This window comes from Somniosus microcephalus, chromosome 5 (assembly GCF_052327205.1).
Source record: "Somniosus microcephalus isolate GS21.2 chromosome 5, FLI_Smic_1.0, whole genome shotgun sequence".
NCBI classification, from domain to species: Eukaryota; Metazoa; Chordata; class Chondrichthyes; order Squaliformes; family Somniosidae; genus Somniosus; species Somniosus microcephalus.
The window spans coordinates 109,986,202-110,002,320 of record NC_140991.1 but is presented as its reverse complement, the minus strand read 5'-3'; positions in this window follow the sequence as shown (position 1 = coordinate 110,002,320).

Genomic DNA, 16,119 nt, shown 5'->3' with positions numbered 1-16,119 from the left:
CCCACAGTCTCGTGGTTTGTCAGTTAGGGATAGTGTTGTATTTAGTTTATATTCAGTGTAAGGGAAAAGGTCGGTGGTCAGAATTCCAAAACCAGAGGATTTGGAAGGAACACTATGTAAAGGTGGCAGGAGATACACCGGTTTAAGTCTATTTCCCTGTATTTTGATTTAAGATTGTTGTTTCTTTGTGTTTGTTATTTTTAATAAAGGTTTTTCTTTTGTTTTTTTGTGACGCGGTTTAATAAAGGTATGTGTACCAAGTGGTGCAGGGGTGTTGGACCCCCTCCATGCTTGGATGTGTGTGTAAAGTCTGTAATTTTACTCTCTGCATGCTGATGTACACTACATTTTCACGGAATGAGAAGTGCATGTGTCGTGGGTATATTAGATAGGTAATTACAGGGGAAGGTTGATTATGGAGGGTCAGAAAAATTTTGCTCACCTTAAATGTATGATACTTCAAGCAAGTTTTAGTATCACGGGGGGGTGTAAGATTTGCAAATTTCTACATTTCCCTGAAGGTTGTTATTAATAAACGGGACCCTGCATGGACATTTTAAATCAAAAAGGGTACCCAGGATGGCGTCCGTGCCTCATGGCAGAAAGCCTGTGGGATTTTAAAATGGACTCTGCAACGCAGACAGCATGTGGATCGAAACCAAAGCTGCAGTGTCTGTGAAGAGAGACTTTGTATTTTGAAACCAGACAGGACTTTGAATTATGTATTAGACCGAATTGGAGATGAATCTAAATTCAGTAAGGCCTACAGTTAATGCCATCAAGCAGTCTACATATATAATCGGAAACAGATTAAGAGAGCCATCGAGGCTGGACAGGCCCATCAAGGAACTTTCATGACAATACAAGTCAATTATCGGGCCGGTAGATGCGATTACCGGCCATCTAAAAACAGTTAGTATGGATTGCTACCATTATTTAAAATAGCCCGCCAAGATTAAGACAAAGAACTAACCTGATAAGGGTTTTCGAAAAGAGTATAATTGAAGGCCCCCGGGTAGCAATCGCTCTCTTCGCTTCTCTCTCCGTTCTTTGCCCGTGCCTTTTGCCACTCCATCTGGAAATCGCCCCGGCACCATAACGGGCGGGGAGACACACTGAGGGTAGGCTTCGAATTATCGGGCCTTCAGCCTCAGCCGACCTGCGAATATCTGCACACCAACTCAAACTGTCGGCTGACGACGAAGAATCATCTCTGCAAGGTAAAGTACCCAAACAGAGACTTTAACTTTGGGGTACTCGAACCTGGACAACGCCCTTGCAGCACCCGGAGACCACGTGATGACGGCAGGCTCCCGGGAGCACCAAGAGCGAACCCCGCTGCTGTTTTGAGTCCAACAATCCCTTTTGATTGGTGAGCATAAATTCTGGCCCCTCATAGCTTAACCTAGTTAGGTGTAGGGGGTGGGATAAGGATAAGGGGATTGTTAAGATAATTGTTTTCCCTCAATGTGCCGTGTGTTCCCCATTCCCTGTATAAGTATATAGTTATTCTTTTGTATTTTTGCCTGTAGAAGTGTACACTAGTAATTTTCCATAAGATTGTATTGTGGCAGAACCACTGAATGACTCAGGCTAACTGTATATAATTCTCTTTAACGATGTTCTAACACCAGCCTAAACCTGTACCATTGTGTTAGGCATTACTGTGTTTTGTATATAGAGTTTGCATGTACGGGGCGTGGCCCCTTTAAGAGCGTGGGAAAACGCGGGCAAACGCGATGACGTCACGTCGCAAACCACGGGGCTGGCCAGGCAGTCCTTTTGGCATCTCCGTTGAGTAAAGACCTGTTTAGTTGTTCTCTTGTGTCGATCTCCATTATTCGTTGGAATTCGTTAATTCCTACATTGGTGACACCGTTTTTGTGAACGTTTTCACATAAGAAGAGCACAGCATGGAAGCAAACGCCGTTTCACTAAAGCTACCGCAGTTCTGGGAGCAGCAAGCACCCTCGTGGTTTATTCAGGTCGAGGCCCAGTTCGCTCTGAGGAACATCGATGCGGATCAGACCAAGTACCTTTATGTTGTCTCCGCACTCGACAGCTCTACCGCCAATCGGATCGCCAGCCTCCTCGAAAACCCCCCAATGGAGCGCAAGTATGAAACCCTCAAAGCGTGGTTACTGCAGGTTTTTGGGCTCACAAAATCGGAGCGCGCCCATCGATTACTCGCTATGCCCGGGCTCGGGGACTCCAAGCCTTCAGAGTTGATGAGCCAAATGCTCACACTCCTGGGCTCAGAACGGGAATGTTTCCTATTCCGCGAGGTTTTCCTCAGCCAACTGCTTGAACAGGTACAAGCTGCCCTGGCCAGATCTAAAATTGAAGACTGTGCAACACTCGCTGCGGAGGCTGACAAAATTTTCGCTGTAACTCGGCAGTACTGCACCGCCACGAGGCACCCATCCCCCACAGATGCCGCCCCAGCTCGTCAGCCTGCTGGGCTGTGTTTCTACCACGCGCAGTTCGGCGCGAAGGCGAAGCGTTGCCACCCTCCCTGCAGTTTCCCCCCAAAAAACAAACAACAACTGACACTGCGACCACTGAGGAATGGGTCTAACGGGCACCCCGCGGCCGCGATGGCGATCGGCAACGCGGGAAATTTGCTGTTCATCACTGATACTCCCTCCGGTTGTCGTTTTCTGTGCGACACCGGGGCGCAGTGCAGCATTTTACCCGCATCCGTCCTCGATGTGCAGATGAGGAATCACGGCCCCACCCTTGAAGCGGCCAATGGCGGAACAATTCAGACCTTCGGCAGACGGCGAGTGGAGGTGTACCTCAGGGGGCAACGTTTTCACTGGGAGATTGTTACGGCCAGAGTTTCCCAGCCCCTCCTTGGCGCGGATTTCCTGTACGCCAACAGCCTCCTGGTCGACGTTGGGAACCGACGGCTGATCAACGCAGCAACTTTTAATTCTCTTCCATGTTACCGCAGTAACACTATGTCACGCACTGTCTCCTGTGCGTTCCTGACTCCTGATGAGTTTGCTCGCCTGCTCGGCGAATTCCCCGACCTGACAAGACCCACGTTCTCCTCCACAGCCACGAAACATGGTGTGGAACACCACATCACCACCAACCGCCCCCCGGTCTACGCCGGGCCAGGCGCCTGGAACCTGGCAAGCTGGCGGTCGCAAAGGCGGAGTTCGCAACCATCGAACGGTTAGGGATTATTCGCCGGTCGAATTGTCCCTGGTCTTCACCCCTCCATATTGTCCCGAAGCCTGGCGGTCATGTGGCGACTATCGACGCCTCAACGACGCCACCACTCCTGATCGGTACACGATCCCCCACATCCAGGATTTCTCTGCCCATTTGGCAGGGAACACCGTGTTCTCAAAAGTCGACCTCGTCCGGGGCTACCACCAGGTCCCAGTTCATCCACAAGACGTCCAGAAGACCGCAATCATCACCCCATTCGTCCTCTTCAAGTTTTTACGAATGCCGTTTGGGTTAAAGAACGCCGCCCAGGCTTTCCAACGCCTGATGGACTCCGTGCTGCGGGACCTCAAGTTCCTCTTCGTCTACCTGGATGATATTCTAATTGCCAGTCCTACTAAGGAAGAACATACCTGTCACCTACGCACCCTTTTTCGATGCCTCAGCCAACACGGCCTGATTATCAACCCGGCCAAGTGTCAGTTTGGCCTGCACCAAATTGACTTCCTGGGGCATTGCATCACCTCAGAGGGAGCGGTTCCTTTACCTTCAAAAGTAGAGGCGGTGACATCCTTTCCATGCCCGCAGAACGTAAAAGCCCTGCAGGAATTCCTAGGCATGGTAAACTTTTACCATCGTTTCGTGCCTAAGGCGGCACTACTCATGCAGCCCCTGTACAAGGCCCTCAAGGGCAAGACTGGCAAGGACCCGGTAGACTGGATGGATGACATGGCCCGAGCGTTCGCCGACACCAAAAGCGCCTTAGCCAACGCGACTATGTTGGCGCACCCGCTGCCAGGAGCCACCATCGCCCTCACCACCGACGCGTCAGACTATGCAGTCGGTGCCGTGCAACAACAATGGGTGAACGGGACGTGACAGCCGTTGGCATTCTTCAGCCGTCAGCTACGGCAGAACGAGAGAGCATACAGCATGTTCGACCGGGAGTTGCTCGCCCTTTTCTGGCCATCCGCCATTTTCAGTTCCTATTGGAAGGAGGTCCTTTCACCGCCTTTGTGGACCATAAGCCGCTAACCTTTGCAGTGGCCAAGACCGCCGAACCATGGTCAGCCCGACAGCAGCGTCAACTGACCTACGTATCCGAATTCACCATGGATATACAGCACGTGGCCGGTAAGGACAACCTGGTGGCAGACTGCCTCTCCCGCGCGATCGTCAATACGGTTCATTTGGGATCGACTACGCCCTCATGGCAGCGGACCAAGCCTCAGACCCGGAAGTCCAAGCTTACAGAACGGCCATCACTGGCCTCCAGTTGGCTGACGTCAAGTTCCATTCGGCAGGTACCACGCTGTTGTGTGACGTCTCCGTACAGGGTCCTCGCCCTGTCGTGCCGGTCGTCTGGCGCTGCAAAGTGTTCGACGCCATACATGGGTTGTCATACCCAGGGATGAAGGCCTCTCAGAAACTGATGTCAGCGAAATTTGTATGGCATGGCATGCATAAAGATGTCCGCGACTGGGCCAACACCTGCGTGGTCTGCCAAAAGGCCAAGGTACAGCGCCAGATCAAAGCTCCGTTGGCCACCTTCACAGTTCCGGAGCGACGTTTTGACCATGTAAACGTGGACCTGGTAGGACCACTCCCACCCTCCCATGGTTTTTCACACATGCTGACCATGGTTGACCGCACCACCAGATGGCCGGAGGCGATCCCCCTGTCATCCACTGCTTCGGCGGACGTGGCCAGGGCGTTCATTTCCTCCTGGATCGCCCGTTTCAGAGTGCCCGCAGATATTTCATCAGACAGGGGACCGCAGTTTTCCTCCGAACTCTGGAATGCAGTGGCCCCAGAACTCGGTGTCAAATTACACCACACCACAGCCTACCACCCACAGGCAAATGGCCTCTGCGAACGCTTCCACCGGTCAATGAAAGCCGCCCTGAGGGCCAGCCTCCAGGACGCTGGATGGGCAGACAAGCTACCGTGGCTCCTGTTGGGCCTTCGCACGGCCCCCAAAGAAGACCTTCACTCCTCATTGGCGGGGCTTGTGTATGGTCAGCCGCTGCGAGTCCCAGGGGACTTCCTACCGACATCGACGGAGCCATGGTCCGCGTCTGCCCAGCTTGCTAGTCACCAAGAGGCAGCCAGATGTTTCGCACCGGTGCCCACTTCGCACCACGGGCTGCAGAGGTCACACGTTCCCACGGAGCTTCACAAGGCTGAAAACGTTTTTATTCGCCATGACACACATAGGGATCTGCTCAAGGCCCCATATACCGGTCCCTTCTGCGTGTTGGAAGCAGGGGACAAAACCTTCACGGTAGATGTCGGTGGTAAACCGGACCACATTTCGGTCGACCGCTTAAAGCCAGCACATTTAGACCTCGACCGCCCCGTCGAGGCAACACAACCACCGAGACGGGGTCGGCCACCCATCGTCGTTACGGCAGACCGAGTGCGACCGCCCGCCAGACCAGCAGCCGACCAACAGCCTTTGCCTCGAGAGTACAGGAGTCGTTCTGACAGGCTCGTCAGACCCCCTCACCATTTGACTTTGTCCGTTAAAGCGAATTCTGGGGGGGCGCATGTGGCAGAACTACTGACTGACTCTGGCTAACTGCATATAATTCTCTTTAACGATGTTCTAACACCAGCCTAAACCTGTACCATTGTGTTAGGCATCACTGTGTTTTGCATATAGAGTTTGCATGTACGGGACGTGGCCCCTTTAAGAGCGCAGGAAAACGCAGGTAAACGCGATGACGTCACATCGCAAACCACGGGGCTGGCCAGGCAGTCCTTTTGGCATTTCCATTGAGTAAAGACTTGTTTAGTTGTTCTCTTGTATCGATCTCCGTTATTCATTGGAATTTGTTAATTCCTACAGTATCAATTTTTCCTCCACAATAAAATCTTGGTTTTTGTTTACATCCAACCACCTGTCTACTCGAGTCTTCTCTGTACCGCCGCCTTGTACCTAAGTCCGGTGTCTAGAACCCAGGGGCGTGGGAGCGATTCGAACCGCTCATAAACAGTCAACGGCATAACTGACTGGGCGCACGTGCCACCCCACAGGCCACCCCCTACACCGGCAAAAGAACAAAGAGAAAGTTTAGGAGAATCTTTTCATGCAGAGGATTGTTAGGACATGGAATGCCCAACCAGAAACAGTGGTGAAAGCAGAATCCATAATAGCTGTTAAAAGAGAATTGAATAACTATTTGAAAAAGATATATTTTAAAAGATATGGGGATAAGAGCAAGGAAATGGGACTAAGTAAATAGCTCTTTCAGAGAGCTAGCACAGAATCAATGGGCCAAATGGCCTCCTTCTGTGCTGCTAAATTCCAGAAGCAGCATATCATACATAATCTTGCCAAAGGAGTCAAACACACTTCCACTTGGACTACTAGGCTGCCCTGAAGTTAACACTGTAATTAGGAATAACAAATCCTCATATATTGATTTCCTGGGTAACTGTGATTCATCGCTTAAACTGTGCAAGCATTTTCAATCTAAGTGCGGCATCGGCAGTGGTGGGAGGAATCTCGGAGCGGCAGATCGACTACAAAAGGCCCCAGAGGCTCAGGTAGGCCTCAGTGCGGCATCGGCAGCGGCGGGAGGAATCTCGGAGCGGCAGAGCGACTACAAAAGGCCCCAGAGGCTCAGGTAGGCCTCAGTGTGGCATCGGCAGCGGCGGGAGGATTCTCGGAGCGGCAGAGCGACTACAAAAGGCCCAGAGGCTCAGGTAGGCCTCAGTGCGGCAACGGCAGCAGGCGGAGCAGAGCGGCAGAGCGACTACAAAAGGCCCCAGAGGCTCAGGTAGGCATACCAATCTCCAATCTCAGGGAAGGAGAGAGGTAAAAAGTATTCGAGGTGTGACGTCACCACAAAACAGGTAGGTGATTGGTTGGAGTATTTCTCATAGAGTCATAGAGTTTTACAGCACAGAAAGAGGCCCTTCGGCCCATCGTGTCCGCGCCGCCCATCCATCCCTGTCCAGTCTAATCCCATTTTCCAGCATTTGGTCCATAGCCTTGTATGCAATGGCATTTCAAGTGCTCATCCAAATGCTTCTTGAATGTTGTGAGGGTTCCTGCCTCTACCACCCTTTCAGGCATTGAGTTCCACATTCCAACCACCCTCTGGGTGAAAAAGTTCCTCCTCAAATCCCCTCTAAATCTCCTGCCCCTTACCCTGAATCTATGCCCCCTTGTTATTGACCCCCCTACTAAGGGGAAAAGTTCCTCTTTATCTACCCTATCTATGCCCCTCATCATTTTGTACACCTCAATCAGGTCCCCCCCTCAGCCTTCTTTGCTCCAAGGAAAACAACCCCAGCCTGTCCAGCCTCTCTTCATAGCTGAGGCGCTCCATCCCAGGTAACATCCTGGTGAATCTTCTCTGCACCCTCTCCAAAGCAATCACATCCTTCCTATAGTGAGGCGACCAGAACTGCACACAGTACTCCAGCTGTGGCCTCACCAGCGTTTTGTACAGCTCCATCATAACCTCCCTGCTCTTATATTCCATGCCTCGGCTAATGAAGGCAAGTATCCCATATGCCTTTTTAACCACCTTATCTACCTGTTCCGCTGCCTTCAGGGATCTATGTACATGTACACCAAGGTCCCTCTGACCCTCTGTACTTCCTAGGGTCCTACCACTCATTGTGTATTCCCTTGCCTTATTTGTCCGTCCAAAATGCATCACCTCGCACTTTTCAGGGTTAAATTCCATTTGCCACTTTTCCGCCCATCTGACCAACCCGTTTATATCGTCCTGTAGCCTGAGGTTTTCCTCCTCGCAATTTACCACCCCACCAATTTTCGTGTCATCTGCGAACTTACTGATCATACCTTTTCCATTCTCATCCAAGTCATTTATGTAGATCACAAACAACAAGGGACCCAGCACCGATCCCTGAGGTACCCCACTGGACACAGGCTTCCAGTCACAAAAGCAACCTTCGACCATCTCTCTCTGCCTCCTGCCACTCAGCCAGTTTAGGATCCAACGCACCAAGGCACCCTGGATCCCATGGGCTCTTACCTTCTTGACCAGTCTCCTATGCGGGACTTTGTCAAAAGCTTTACTGAAGTCCATGTAAACCACATCCACAGCATTTCCCTCATCCACCCCCCTAGTCACCCCCTCAAAAAATTCAATCAGATTTGTCAGACATGATTTACCCTTGACAAAGCCATGCTGACTATCCCCGATTAATCCTTGCCTCTCCAAGTGGAGACTAATTTTGTCCCTCAGAATTTTTTCCAATAATTTCCCTACCACAGATGTTAGGCTCACTGGCCTGTAATTCCCTGGTTTATCCCTGCTACCCTTCTTGAATAATGGTACTACGTTAGCTGTTCTCCAGTCCTCTGGTACATCCCCTGTGGCCAGAGAGGTTCTGAAAATTTGTGTCAGAGCCCCTGCAATCTCCTCCTTTGCCTCCCACAGCAGCCTGGGATACATCTCATCCGGGCCTGGGGATTTATCCACTTTTTGGCCTGCTAAAACCGCTAGCACCTCCTCCCTCTCGATGCTAATATGTTCAAGTATGTCACAGTCCCCTTGCCCGATTTCTATGTCTGCATCGTCTTTCTCCATAGTGAACACAGATGCAGAAAATTCATTTAAAACCCCGCCTACATCATCTGGCTCTACACACAGATTGCCACTTTGGTCCCTAATGGGCCCTACCCTTTCCCTGGTTATCCTCTTGCCCTTAATATACTTATAAAACATCTTAGGATTTTCCTTTATTTTGCTCGCCAGTGTTATTTCATGGCCCCTCCTCGCCCTCCTAATTTCTTTTTTAAGTATGCCGCTGCACTTTTTATACTCCTCTAGGGCTTCTTCCGTCTTTAGTCTTTTGTAACTGCCAAAAGCCCCCCTTTTATTTCTAATGCATTTTTGTATATCCCTTGTCATCCAAGGTTCCCTTTGCTTGTTGGTCCCACCCTTGACCTTTACAGGAACATGTTGGCGTTGTACTCTCTCTATTTCCCTTCTGAAAGTCTCCCACTGTTTTGATGTGGATTTTCCTATAAGTAGCTGCTCCCAGTCCACTTTGGCCAGATACTGCCTTATCATATTAAAACCGGCCCTCCCCCAATTTAGAACCCTTATTTCCGGGCCGTCTTTGTCTTTTTCCATGACCACCTTAAATCTCACCGAATTATGGTCACTGTCGCCAAAATGCTCTCCTACTGACACTTCCACCACTTGCCCGGCTACATTCCCCAGAATTAGGTCCAGTACCGCCCCCTCTCTTGTAGGACTTTCTACATGTTGGCTCAAAAAGCTCTCCTGGATGCACTTTAAGAATTCTGCACCCTCTAAGCCTTTCACACTCTGACTATCCCAATTTATATTGGGGAAGTTGAAATCCCCCACTATTATTACCCTATTATTTTCGCACTTTTCTGAGATTTGCCTACATATCTGTTCCTCTATCTCCCCCTGACTGTTTGGGGGCCTATAGTACACTCCCAGCAAAGTGCTTGCCCCCTTTTTGTTTTTAAGTTCTACCCATATGGCCTCATTAGAGGAACCCGCTAATATATCATCCCTCCTTACAGCAGTAATTGACTCCTTAATTAATATTGCAACACCCCCTCCCCTTTTACACCCCCCTCTGTCTTGCCTGAAGATTCTATACCCCGGAATATTGAGCTGCCAGTCCTGACCCTCCCTCAACCATGTCTCCGTGATAGCAACAATATTGTACTCCCATGTGTTCAACAACAACTTCAGTTCATGCACCTTATTTGCAAGACTCCTTGCATTAAAATAAATGCCTTCCAGCCCTGCCATATTCTCTTTTGCCTTCACATATTTGCTCTGCCTTCCCAGCTGACTTGTTTTTCCCTCTGTATTTGGCTGTAAATCACCCCCTACTATAGCTCCACTCTGTACCCCATCCCCCTGCCAAGTTAGTTTAAACCCCCCCCAGCAGTGCTAGCAAACCTGCCCGCAAGGATATTGGTTCCCCTCTGGTTCAGGTGTAAACCGTCCGACTTCTCTCTTTTAAAACTTTAAGTCTGTGGTTTATAGTTTTTAAGGTCTCTGTGGTGTAGCGGAGACAGTTTGTAAACCAGGGCCCTTAAATATATCATTTAACTGTAGTGAAATTGGTGGGATTCATTTAATTTTAATTAATTAGTTAAAGGGTAAGTCATGGCAGGACAGCCCAGCCCCATAGTGTGCTCCTCCTGCTGTATGTGGGAAATCAGGGATGCTTCCTGCGTCCCTGACGACCATGTGTGCGGGAAGTGTGTCCAGCTGCGGCTACTGACAGACTGCATTGCGGCACTGGAGCTGCGGATGGATTCATTTTGGAGCATTCGCGATGCTGAGGACGTCGTGAATATCACATTTAGCGAGTTGGTCACACCGCAGGTAAAGGGTGTACAGGCAGGAAGGGAATGGGTGACCAGCAGGCAGAGTAAGAGGCGCAGGCAGGTAGTGCAGGAATCCCCTGCGGCCATCCCCCTCTCCAACAGATATACCACTTTAAATACTGTTGGGGGGGATAACTCATCAGGGGAAGGCAGCAGCAGCCAACTTCCTGGCACCATGGGTGGCTCTGCTGCACAGGCTGGGAGGAAAAAGAGTGGAAGAGCTATAGTGATAGGGGACTCAATTGTAAGGGGAATAGATAGGCGTTTTTGCGGCCGCAATCGAGACTCCAGGATGGTGTGTTGCCTCCCTGGTGCAAGGGTCAAGGATGTCTTGAAGCGGCTGCAGAACATTTTGGAGGGGGAGGGTGAACAGCCAGTTGTCGTGGTGCACATAGGCACCAACGATATAGGTAAAAAACGGGATGAGGTTCTAAAAGCAGAATATAGGGAGTTAGGAGGTAAATTAAAAAATAGGACCTCAAAGGTAGTAATCTCAGGATTGCTACCAGTACCACGTGCTAGTCAGAGTAGAAATAGGAGGATATTTCAAATGAATACGTGGCTAGAGGAATGGTGCAAGGGGGAGGGATTCAAATTCCTTGGACATTGGAACCGGTTCTGGGAGAGTTGGGACCAGTACAAACAGGACGGTTTGCACCTGGGCAGGGCCGGGACTGATGTCCTAGGGGGAGTGTTTGCTACTGCTGTTGGGGAGGGTTTAAACTAAAGTGGCAGGGGGTTGGGAACCTGAGCAGGGAGACAGAGGAAAGGGAAACAAGGAAAAAAGCAAAAGACAGGAAGGAGAAAAACAAAATTAGAAGGCAAAGAACTCAACGGTTTAAATCAAACATGGTCACAGTAAATAATAATTCATATAAGTCTGAGAGCATTAAAAAAACAAGCCTGAAGGCTTTGTGTCTTAATGCAAGGAGCATTCGGAACAAGGTGGATGAATTAGCTGCGCAAATAGAGGTAAACGAATATGATTTGATTGGGATTACAGAAACATGGCTCCAGGATGGCCAAGGCTGGGAACTCAACATCCAGGGGTATTCAATATTTAGGAAGGATAGGCAAAAAAGAAAGGGAGGTGGGGTAGCTTTGCTGGTTAAAGAGGGGATTAACACAATTGAAAGGAAGGATATTAACTCTGATGATGCGGAATCTGTATGGGTAGAACTGAGAAATATCAAGGGGCAGAAAACGTTAGTGGGAGTGGTATATAGACCTCCAAACAGTAATACGGAGGTTGGGGATGGCATTAAACAGGAAATTAGAGACGCGTGCAATAAGGGCACAGCAGTCATCATGGGTGACTTTAATTTACATATAGATGGGCTAACCAAATTAGTAAAAATACTGTGGAGGAGGAATTCCTAGAATGTTTACGGGATGGTTTTCCGGAGCAATATGTTGAGGAACCAACCAGAGATAAGGCCATCTTAGACTGGGTATTATGTAATGAGAGAGGATTAATTGCAATCTTGTTGTATGAGGCCCCTTGGGTCAGAGCGATCACAATATGATAGAATTCTTCATTAGGATGGAGAATGAAGTAGTTGACTCGGAGACTAGGGTCCTGAATTTAAATAAAGGAAACTACGATGGTATGAGACGCGAATTGTGTAGGATTGATTGGGGAATGTCACTCAAAGGGTTGATGGTGGATAGGCAATGGCAAACATTCAAAGACCGCTTGGATGAACTACAGAAGTTGTTCATCTCAGTTTGGGATAAGAATAAAACAAAAAGGATGACTCAACCGTGGCTAACAAGGGAAATTAGGGATAGCATATGATCCAAGGAGAGGGCATATAAATTGGCCAGAAAAAGCAGTAACCCTGAGGATTGGGAGCAGTTTAGGATTCAACAAAGGAGGACAAAGGGATTAATTAAGAAGGGGAAAATAGAATATGAAAGTAAGCTTGCAGGGAATATAAAAACTGACTGTAAGAGCTTTTATAGATATGTGAAGAGAAAAAGATTAGTGAAATCAAGTGTAGGTCCCTTGCAGTCAGAAGCAGGGGAAGTTATAATGGGGAACAAAGAAATGGCAGACCAATTAAATGCATATTTTGGTTCTGTCTTCACAAAGGAGGACACAAATAACCTCCCAGAGATGTTGGAGAACATAGGGTCTGATGAGAGGGAGGAACTGAAAGAAATCAGTATTTGTAGGGAAATGGTGTTGGGGAAATTGATGGGATTGAAGACCAATAAATCCCCAGGGCCTGATAATCTACATCCTAGGGTACTTAAGGAAGTGGCCCTAGAAATAGTAGATGCATTGCTGATCATCTTCCAAAATTCGCTGGAATCTGGAACTGTACCCATGGATTGGAGGGTAGCTAATGTTACCCCACTATTCAAAAAGGGTGGTAGAGAGAAAGCGGGGAAGTACAGACCGGTAAGCCTGACATCGGTAGTGGGGGAAATGCTAGAGTCCATTCTAAAGGATGTAATAGCAGAGCACTTGGAAAACAGTGACAGGATCGGACAAAGTCAACATGGATTTACAAAAGGTAAATCGTGCTTGACTAATCTACTGGAATTTTTTGAGGATGTAACTGGTAAAATAGATAAGGGAGAACCAGTGGATGTGGTGTATTTGGACTTTCAAAAGGCTTTCGATAAGGTCCCGCATAAGAGATTAACGTGTAAAGTTAAGGCACATGGGATTGGGGGCAAGGTATTGACTTGGATAGAGAACTGGTTGGCGGACAGAAAGCAGAGAGTAAGAATTAACGGATCTTTTTCTGAGTGGCAGGCAGTGACTAGTGGGGTACCGCAGGGATCGGTCCTTGGACCCCAACTATTCACAATATACATTAATGATCTAGACAAGGGAACTAGATGTAATATCTCCAAGTTTGCAGATGACACAAAGCTGGGTGGGTGTGTGTGCTGCGAGGAGGGTACCGAGAAACTCCAGGATGATTTGGACAGGTTGGGTGATTGGGCAGAAGCGTGGCAGATGCAATATAACGTGGATAAATGCGAGGTTATCCACTTTGGTGTCAAAAACAGAAAGGCAGCCTATTATCTGAATGGCAATAGATTGGGAGAAGGGGAAGTGCAACGAGACCTGGGTGTCCTTGTGCACCAGTCGCTGAAGGTAAGCATGCAGGTGCAGCAGGCGGTGAAGAAGGCAAATGGTATGTTGGCCTTCATAGCAAAAGGGTTTGAGTACAGGAGCAAGGATGTCCTGCTGCAGTTGTACAGGGCCTTGGTGAGACCACACCTTGAGTACTGTGTGCAGTTTTGGTCACCTTATCTGAGGAAGGATGTTCTTGCCATGGAAGGAGTTCAGCGAAGATTCACAAGGCTGATCCCTGGGATGGCAGGAATGATGTATGAGGAGAGATTGGGTCGATTGGGCTTATACTCGCTGGAGTTTAGAAGAATGAGAGGGGATCTCATCAAAACTTATAAAATTCTGACAGGTCTGGACAAACTAGATACAGGTAGAATGTTCCCGATGGTCGGAGAGTCCAGAACCAGGGGTCATAGTCTAAGGATAAGGGGTAAGCCATTTAGGACAGAGATGAGGAAGAATTTCTTCACCCAGAGAATGGTGAACCTGTGGAATTCTCTACCACAGAAGGCGGTTGAGGCCAAGTTTTTAAATATATTCAAGAAGGAGTTAGGTATATTTCTTAGAGCTATAGGTATCAAGGGATATGGGGAGAAGGCAGGTACGGGGTACTGAGTTTGGATGATCAGCCATGATCTCATTGAATGGCGGAGCAGGCTCGAGGGGCCAAATGGCCTACTCCTGCTCCTATCTTCTATGTTTCTATGTTTCTATGAGGGTCTGTTCCTGAAATTCCTTCATTCCATATTTGAATTAGTTATTCCACAATAACATTTCTTCTCCTAAGGTCACAGTTCAGGGGCATATAATTAAAAGAAGTATACATATGAATTATGGACTGGATAATTCCTGCTCAGCTCTCATAACAATGCCTTGCAGTGCAATACTGTGGTAAACCACTTTTATCGTTCACTATCGTTACACTATAGTTATCACTGTTATATCGTTACTCTATGGTTATCACTGTTCACACTGTTGTATCACTATACGAGGTCGCCTCTTGTCACGCTGTTATACCTGGGCTGACCACTGCTGACTCCGCCCATGGCTCCACCTACCTGCCCAGGTATAAAGGTGGTCGACTGGCTGGCATTCCTCCTTGTTGGATCCGATCACCCACGAGGGTGGGCTCTTTTATTTAGCCAATAAAAACCTATAGTTACTTTCTTAACTCGTCGCTTTTCATTGGATAAATTGATAGGTATATCAAATACATATCACACATCTTTTTCAGGTTGACAGCATTAACATTTTCCATAACCAGAAATCATGAAGGAAATCCTTTCTGATATTTTCAGGATGGTGAGGGGAGGATCTGTTTGGCTGTTTTCTATGATTTGCATAACCAGGATAATAAAATCGAATTTGACTATGGAAATCTGCATGACATGAAAAGTATTTCTGCTTTGAATTATGTAGACTCCTGTTGTAACCAACTGTTTATTTGCAAATTCATAATGAATCCTGGTGCACAAATTCCATTGTAATGTTATTTAATATATTAATTACAAAAAAATTAAACAATCTTATTTTGGTGGCCCATACTTCAACAGAAACAAATCTTCACCAGGAACAAGCACGCAGGAGCTAGGGCAGGGGACAGGACAGGAACCAGCTCACCAGAGGCCGAGATTACACCCTAGCCCAGCTGCAGTGGACGCAGATGTTGACTACAAGGGTTGACAGATCAGGAAAATGTGTGGCTGAAAGACTGGTGTGGGAAGGAAGGGCTGTGAAGGAATAAGCCATAAAACCGATTCAGAAAAATACACCATTCTATGAAAGAATTCTGGCCTTATTAAAACATGACAAACTGGGTTTGGAAATCTGGAAGCCTCAACAATCTAAAGCTGTAACAGCATACAGGCTATTGGGATAAGATAGTTGTTGACACTGAATCAATAACCTTATTGAAGCAGAAGGTTGAAGGCTCCCGATGGTCTGAATCATTGGGAGCAGACAATGCTTCACCCTGTACAAGGTGTTCTAATTTACACTTTGTAAAGAGGCACAAACAGAAGGCCTTAGTAAAAATGGCATAAATTGAAATGTACCTGCTGTTACACCATTTTTTATGGTAAGCTTCGAACACCTAGAGGAGAGACACGAGTCTGTATTGCTACCAGCTGAGGTAGCTGTAAGAATAGCAGGGGTCAGCAGAAAAATGACTAGAGATAATTAACTTACATCAACAGAAAACCTCAAAGGAAATATCACTGAAAAAGGGTATAAATATTGAACTTTCAAATGGGATAATAGATTTGCTGTAAAGGGGCAAAGCGATTCTCAGCTTCAGAAGCAAGCTCTGTAAGTCTACAACTCTTTGTATCTTGGGGATCAAGGTACTGTATTTGATTTTGTTGTATATCCTGAATAAACTAAGAATTGTAAAACTATAGCGAAGTTAAGATTTGAGAGTAAGGATCTCTGATAATAGAATTGTAAACTTTCTGTTTTTGGAACTGTTAATGTTGCG